At 43.1% G+C, this 8704-nt stretch overlaps 1 pseudogene; it reads left to right on the top strand.

The window, feature by feature from the left end:
• Positions 1-854: 854 nt before the first annotated feature.
• On the top strand, positions 855-4168 carry LOC139042047 (late cornified envelope protein 2A-like; annotated as a pseudogene).
• Positions 4169-8704: the final 4536 nt, after the last annotated feature.

The following is an 8704-nucleotide window of genomic DNA, read 5'->3' as shown; positions in this document are numbered from 1 at the left end:
AGATGGACGCAAGAATACCTACAGGCAGCTGTTTTTTTCATTAACCTGTGAGCTATTTCCCCATTTTCTGAGACATAAAGGGACACTAGAAGACTGTTAAAGGGCTGTTTATCCTCCCCACTCTGGTTTTCCAGAGAATGGATCCTCTTCCATTCTTCCATCTCTTATCCACCCAGCCACTTCTCAATGCAGATGCTCATGTATGTGCTTACTCACGTTCATGTACACTTCATGTAAATGCAACTCATGCAGGCTCATGCACATGCACACACATACATGCATACATGCACACACAGCCTTGCTTTCTTCATTATCCACTTACCCCATGGTCAAAGTGAATGAGGAAGCAGAGGATGATATCACCATGAAGATAGTTGGATGAACCAATGTGTTCCAATCTCATTGGAAAACAGTGACTCAGGAGGTTCATGCCCCAAACACCATCTTCTTTGCAGTCGTCGTCAGAAAAGTCACTACATTCTGCAGTCCTTGAGGTCATGGCCACATATTATTCACCTCTATATCCCTATGCTTAGACAAGCATACTCTGAGAATGTTAGGCTTTCAAAGAATGTCTTCTGAATTAAATGCTTTGTTCACATTGTTGATTAACTTTATCTCTGAACTAAAAGCTCTCAGAGAGCAGGGATGTGAAAATAAGATAGGATAAATAGGGGGATAGAATCTCTCATTTAGAAGCAGACAATAGAGAACAATGCTCTCTACCCATCCTCCCCTGTCCCACCAATCAGGCTTTAGGCAGTGTGAGGGCAGGGTTTGTTTGTCTGTCTTAATCAGAGCTGTTAATATATCTTCTTTTAACTCTAATTTGTTTTACCTTTAAACATCTTTATTGAGAGAGAATTCACATGTTATATAGTTAAACCATTCAAAACGTACAATTCAAAGGTTTTCAATATATTTACAGTTGTGCAATCATCATCACAATTTCAGAACATTTTCATCACCCCAAGAAGAAACCCCATACCCATTGTCAGTCACTCCCTAACCCTCACCAGCAACTGGAAACTATTTGTCCACTTTTTGTTTCTATGGATTTGCCTATTCTGGACATTTCATGTTAGTAGAATCAGACAGTATGTGGCATTTTGTGACCAGCTTCTTCCACTTAGCATAATGTTTTCCGGGTTCATCCTCAACATGTCTTTTTAAAATAAGTGAATAACCGAATGGATAAATCTGTCTAGAGCAACCCAGAATTAGAATATTGAGTACATGGACCCCTAGTTTGGCCATCCCCTACCTGGCAGGAAATGAACTCACTCTCCTTAGAAGTCCCAAGGAAGAATTTAAACTTACAAAGGAAGTTTTCAAATCATCTAAGTATCTGGTTGAATTCAACTCTCTGAGGTCAGGCTCTTTATTGACAGTCAATCGCACATAATGTCTGGGCAAGTAGCCAAGACATGGCATCAAGTCTTTCTTTTAAGTACATGCTCATTAAGCATATATCAGGTGCAGGCTATTGTGCTAAGCCCCTTCCTACTTCTCACTTAATATTCAAAACAATTCAGTGACGTAGGACTTGCCATAACCATTTTACTTACGAGAACTAATATTCATAATGTTCAAGCAATTTTCAAAGATTACCCAGTTAGCAGATTGTAGGTTCTCTGATTCCAGCAGCAGATCCAGTACAGCATGGTTCCTCTGGCTAAAGCACGTGCTTAGGTTTTAGAGGGATAGTTTATTCTAATTATCCTCCTTACCCTAGACAGTGGAATAAACTCAAGTTTAACACACTGAACCACTTTAAAAAGTGAGTCTGAGGGGAATAGAGACCCAGAGGTCCAAGCGAAGGACTGAGAAGGAGGCAAAGGAGCAGGTGCTGAGGAGATTCAAGGCTGTGGAGCCACCTGAGATGGCTGCACCCACGACAGGGCAAGGAAGAGAAACTTCTCAGATGAGGGGAGCCAGAATAGAACATTTCCACAAGAACAAGGAGAAACTGTGGCTCAGATCTGAGGTTTCCTCAGATAACATGCCCAGAGGAGATGCCACGAACAACCTCAGCAGGCATTGGTCCCTTGGGAGTCCCAAGTCGACTCTCCGGAGTTCCAGCCTCAGGGAGAGATGTGACTGGTAAAGCCCCTTAGACCCCAATCCCACAGGCGGTCCTGGGAGCTCCCAAGGCCTCCTGGGAGGCAGGAACAAGGAGGCAGGGGAATGTCAGGAATGACCCGGCACGGCACGTGCCTGGTTATGCGAGAACCACCTCCTGCTCCTCCAGAGCCAAGCCTGAGGCCTATAGAACACGACCTGGCTCCAGAATCTCATCTGCTCTGACACCCCAGGGATGAGTCTGCCCTCCTGCCTGTGACCAGGGTGAGTGGGAAATGGAGCACAGAGGGGGCTCTGAGCAGGACAAGGGAGGAAGAAGAGGAGGCACTGGGGAGAGGGTTGGGAGGTAAAGAACAGAACAAAGGAATAGGGGAAAGGAAGAGGCTGAGGAACGAGAGCTGTGTGTGCTTTGTGCCACACCAACAGGAAGAAGAATTGATATGCTTTGAGTCTCTGGCTCTGTGTCTGGGATTTTCTGGAGCAGCTCCGATAGGCCAGGGGAGCTAACTGCACCCCCCTTTCCCAACTGTGTTCAAGGTCTCCACTTTGGTAGGTGGAAAAAGCCAATTTTGGAATATTTATACCTAGACATTAGCAAAGGCTTCAAAAAATGTCTTTTTATAGAGTGCTGACTGTTAAACATCTTCCAGAGCATCCCCAGTGTGTCCTGCAACATCTAGTTGGGAGCTCAGCTTGTACTGAGAGAATGGGCATGTCAGGGGTTGCAAATACTCTACGTAGCCTTGTGCCGATGGAGCCGTCCCAGCTTCCCTCTGGAAGGGAGAATAAGAAGCTCATGTTACTGGTTTCTTAATCCACACACTTTTGTCAGGAGGAAGGACTCAAGTTGTTTCTTGTAGTCACAGATGTATCTGTAGGATCTAAACATCATTCCTCTTCCATGTATATACTGATTTTAAAGGAAATATAATAATGACCTTTGATTTTGCATATTTAGAGTTTCATTATCATCCTTTAGGTTGACTGAACGTCTGCTGAGATGTCCTGCCAGCAGAACCAGCAGCAGTGCCAGCCTCCTCCCAAGTGCCTCCCCAAGTGCCCCCAAAAATGTCCACCTAAGTGCCCCCCCAGTGCCCAGCCCCGTGTCCCCCTCCAGTCTCCTCCTGCTGTGACCCCAGCTCTGGGGGCTGCCGCAGCTCTGGGAGAGGGGGCTGCTGCCTGAGCCATCACAGGTCCCATCTCTTCCACCGGCGGCGGCACCAGAGCCCCAACTGCTGTGAGGGTGAGCCCTTGGGGGGCTCCGGCTGCTGCGGCGGCTGTGGGGGCTGCTGCTGACCTGCCCGTGCAGAAGCTTTTAGGGGAAATGAATGATCTAGAACTTGCTACAGCCTGATGCTTCCCTCTGTCCAATTCCTCTCACCCAATCTGTGGGTTGGCGGGGACCACGAAGACTCATAGAGATTCCTGGGAAGAACCTTGTGTTTGATTGGGCAGCCCAAATGCTCAGCCTGGATATAAGTCTTCTTTCCTCTTTCCTTCATGTTATAATAAAGCTCTGCCTTCCTACCCACAAAACGTCTTGGTCATTCTCCTCCTCTTTGTGATCCCCGATGTTTCCCAAGTTCAGGGCCTCCAAAGCCACTCTTTATGATGCCAGGACAGACCTGAGTAGGTGATAAGGGAAAAGCTGCTCTGAGGACCTGATTCCCTCCACCCACAGGGCGGGTGGAGCTCCAAGAGGGTCCCCTCTGACCACAGTAGCTTTGTCTTTTTCCCCACTGAGCTATACAAAGGTTCTCGCTGTCTCTGTGTTCTAGAAGTTGAGAAAGGTTGGGAAGCACTGTTTTGTAGACTTGTTGGAACCCTAGGAAGAGGGACAAATCTCCATCCCACACAACTGTTCTTCTGTTAGAATAAGGAGTTGGGTAAAATGTTGAGACCTTCCCCTAAAATACAACACATACTCACTGAACTCCCTCCCAGGGAGGAGAGTCTGGTTCAGATCCGCCCTTTTGACTTACTGCATCAGTTACATGCTCCCTCATCCCAGGAGTCAATCTGCTGCCCGAGGACCCTGTCCTGTCACCGGCCCGTGCACTGGGCCAGGTAAGTTTACAGTGATGAACAGTGGGGCTTATTTATTAGAAAGAACATTAACATGTAACTTAGAAAATAACAAGAAGAAAAGGTGGACAGACTCTAGGGGAGAATGGGGCTCCCATCCTTCAATACTTATCTGCTCTGTTCAGTCACCACAGACATCAGGGCAGAGAAGCACCTGCTCCAGGATGGTTGAGGCCTTGGGTGTTCACAGGGGAAGTAGGGGCAGCAGGGCACAGCAGGGGAGTGAGGAACTAATGCTCCTGACATTCAGGCTGAGAGGTGTCTGCCTGAGGATGATGGACTCAGCAGAGAGAGGTTCTGGTGAGGATGGAATCTCTATTAAGATGCTCAATCCCCTCGTCCCCCTCACTGCTGCTGACAAGAAACAATAGCCGTCGTCTGAGTGGCCTGAGCTGACCCACTCTCTCCCATCTTAAATCATCTCTGGGCTGAGTCACTTTCTTTTGATTATGCTCTTCCTGATTTTTGCCAGTCTCATTATTAATTGAATTTTCAAGACCCTGACAAGGAATCATTTCGAGCTTTTTAATAATGTGTTTATTGGTCATTTCTAAAAAATCTATTATAATGTTTTCTATTTTCTTTTCAATTTTCAAGAGCTTGATATATCACGGATGTTAACCTTGATCTGTCTTTATTAAAACAGTTAATGTATCAAATTTTATTGGCTTTATTTGTAATGTCTTGTTATAAAGACATATTTAGATTTTATATAATAAACTATGTCTTTCTTTGCTTGTATAGCTTCAGGGTTTCTTTAGACGGTTTAGAAGTTTCCCCTTGTCCTTAGTGTTTCCATGTCATAAACAAAAGGAACACAGCTGTCCCCTCAAAAAATAAAAACCAGTATAAAAAGGGCCCACCAAGTGCAGGAACTTGGTTATTCTGGGGGTGGGGAGGCTTAAAGGGAGGTGGCCCCTGAGTCTGTTTCAGGGGCTTCTGTCAGGAGTAAGTGCAACTCACTGTGGCCTTCCTTCCCCAGCGCTCTGCTACTCATACTCCTCATAGCTCCTCATACTCCTTTCACAGGGAGCAGGATCCTTTCCCCATCTAGCCCTCCAAACACAGGAGATTTCCCCATCTAGTAATTGTTTTTAACTGCCTCTTACCTTGTGTTTGGTATGTGTGCATGGCATCAGAAATTACATTCTGGCATTAGAAATTACATTCTGCCACTATAGCAGAAACTCAAAATTGTAGCAATTTAAGATAGAAAGCAGACTACCTTCACTTGTGTATCATGAAGTCAGAGGTAGACATCCCATCACTGCCGTGGTGGCTCCATGGAATCATCAGAGAGGACGCCCTTCTATCGTATTATTTCATTGCTAGGGCTCCTGCTTCCCACAACGCACTCTGTGATCTCAGGTTGCTGATGGTGTTCTAAGCAGCAAGGCCACGTTTTAGGCGGGCAGAAGGGAAAGGGCGCGTAAAGGCTGTCCCCAGGTCATCACTCCTTTACTGAGCTTTTCTAAGCCCAACAGGTCCTTCAATCTCACCGGCTGGCTGGAAGTACAAGAGAGGTGGAGAAGGGTGGGTTTCTGTATCTGGACGTTGTTTTGTGTCTGGACACAGTGTAGAGATTCTGTAGTTAGGGACGAAGGGGGAGAATAAGCTGTGGGCACACAACCAGTAGATCCTAGTTGTTACCACTTTCAGGGAAAGATGTCTGGGTGGCTGGGTATCGGGAGTCAGTGACACAGACTCTCCCAGGTGTGCTTCCTTTTATCTGGAAGAGTCACACAGGTGGCCTTTAATATAAAACTTAGGAACATCATACCCACAGTGACACCTTCATGGGCTGTGAGGTGTGCACTGGGGCAAGTCCAGGCAGAAAACTGATTAGACAGGAAAGTTGGGGGTTCCCAGAACCACAGCAGGGAAAGTCTGGAGTGCTGTGCGGAGCTCCTTGGAGAGAAGCACACAACCTGGCTTATCCATACATGAGGGAGACTCGGGGTTACTTCTGCCTGTCTCCTCATGTCTCATCCACCAGTCACCTGGTCAACCCAGTCACCCAGTCAGAGATGTGCCAGGGACCTGGAGTCTTGATCAGTCTCTCAGGGGCGGAAAGAGCATGAAGCAGAAGCTCAGAGCACCTGAGGCTCTGACAAGAGCTGTGCAAGTATAACACTTAGGTTATATAAAACATTAGGTTTTATAGCTCCGTCCCTTTAAAAATAACCTAGTAGGGCATTACTATTATTATCCCTTCATTATTCTTTTTAAAAATATTAAAACTAGGTTCGTGTAATTAGGCTTCTATATTAAATCAAATCTTTTTAAAATACTAAAATGCTCAATGCAATTTTCGTGGAGTTGCACAAAACATTCAATTTGGTTCGGGAAGAATTGACTTCTTTACAATATCCATTCTTCCCTCCCAGAGGAAAACATGATTCTCTATTCAATTTTTATTTTATACCTACCTTCAAAGCTTCGTAGTTTCATTGATATAAGCCCCTAAGTTGTTAAGTTTATTTTTAAGATGAAAATTTATTATTTTCTAGCTTATTGAAATATAATTGACATATAACTTTGTGTAAGTTTAAGGTGTACAATTGATGACTTGACACACATAATATTGTGAAATGTTTACCACCATAAGGTTAGCTAACATATCCTTAACCTCACATAATTACCATTTTGTTGTTGTTGTTATGGTGAAAACATTTAAAATCTACTCTCATAGCAACTTTCAAGTATACAACACAGTGTTGTTGTTAACTGTAGTCACCACGCTGTACATTAGACCCCCAGAACTTACTTATAACCAGAAGTTTGTACCCTTTGACCAACCTCTCTCCATTTGCCCCACCTCCAGCCCCTGGAAACCACTGTTCTGCTCTGTTTCTATGAGTGTGGTTTTTTAGGTCCACATTTAAGTGATATCATACAATATTTGTCTTTCTGTTTGATTATTTCACTAAGTATAATGCCTTCAAGTTCCAACATCGCAAATGGCAAAACCTTCTTTTTATGGCTGAATACTATTCCATTGTGTGTAGGCATGTAAATATACACAGCATGCCACATTTTCTTGATCCATTCATCCATCAGTGGACAATTAGGTGTTTCCATGTCTCGGCTATTGTGAACAATTCTGCAATGAATGTGGGAAATCAGATATCTCTTCAAGAGAGTGATTTCATTTCACTTGGATATATACCCAGGAGTTGGATTGCTGAGTCATACGCCAGTTTTATTGTTAATTTTGAGAAACCTCTATACTGTTTTCCTACCGGCTGCACCAATTTACATTCCCACCAACAGTGTACAAGGGTTCCCTTTTCTCCATATCCTTGTCAACACTTGTTTTCTCTTGTCTTCTTGACGATAGCCATTCTAACGGGTGTGAGATGATATCTTCAATTTGCATTCTCCTGATGACTAACGATGTTGCGCATCTTCTCATGTACCTGTTGGCCGTTTGTGTGTCTTTTTGGGAAAGTCTCTATTTAATTCCTCTGCCCATTTTTTAATGGGATTGTTGGGGGGAAAGTTGCTGTTAAGTTGTATGAGTTTTTATATACTTTAGAAATTAACCCCTTATGGGATATATGATTTGCAAATATTTCTTCCCATTCCATAGGTTGCCTTATCATTTTGTTGATTGTTTCTTTTGCCGTGCAGAAGCTTTTTAGCTTAATGTGGTCCCACTTGTTGATTTTTGCCTTTGGTGTCATCTCCAAAAAATTGTTGCCAAGATCCATGTCAAGGAGTTTTTTCCCTATGTTTCCATCTCAGATATTTACGGCTTCAGATCTTATGTTTAAGTTTTTAACCCATTTTGAAGTTAGTTTCTGTGAGTGGTGTATGACAGAGGTTCAATTTCGTTCTGCTGCACATGATTATCTAGTTTTCCCAACACCATTTATTGAAGAGACCATCCATTTTTCACCGAGTATTGTTGGCTATCTTGTCAAATATTAGTTGACTGATATATGTGAGGGTTTATTTCTGGGCTGTCAATTCAGTTCTACTGGTCTATGAGTCTATTTTTATGCCAGTACCATAATGTTTTGATTTGTAGAATAGTTTGAAATCAGGAAGCGTGATGCCTCCAGCTTTGTTCTTCTTTCTCAGGATTGCTTTGGTTATTCAGGTTTTGTTGTGGCTCTATACAAATTTTAGAATTTCTTTTTCTGTGAAAAAATGCCATTGGAAATGTAATTTTTTAAAGTACCATTTACAATAGCAGCAAAACAACATAAAATATTTCATATACATTTTATAAAAGATGTCTCTTTATGAAGAAAAATTACAAAATTCAATTTAAACACATTAATGAAGACCTAAATAAATGCAGAGAGGTACCATGTTCATGAATGGGAAGATTTAACATCCTAAAGATGTCACTCTTTCTCAAATTAATCTATAGATTTTATAAAATTCCAAACAATATTGTAACAAAACTTTCATGGAGATCAGCAAGCCATTTCTAATATTTGCATGGAAATGTAAAAAAACAAGCATCAACCAGGCACACCTAAAAAGAAGAATAAGGAGATATCCTTATTCCAGATATTAAAATTTA

This window comes from Equus asinus, chromosome 25, assembly GCF_041296235.1.
Source record: "Equus asinus isolate D_3611 breed Donkey chromosome 25, EquAss-T2T_v2, whole genome shotgun sequence".
In the NCBI taxonomy this organism is placed as follows: Eukaryota; Metazoa; Chordata; class Mammalia; order Perissodactyla; family Equidae; genus Equus; species Equus asinus.
This window is presented reverse-complemented; position numbering and strand designations above follow the sequence as displayed.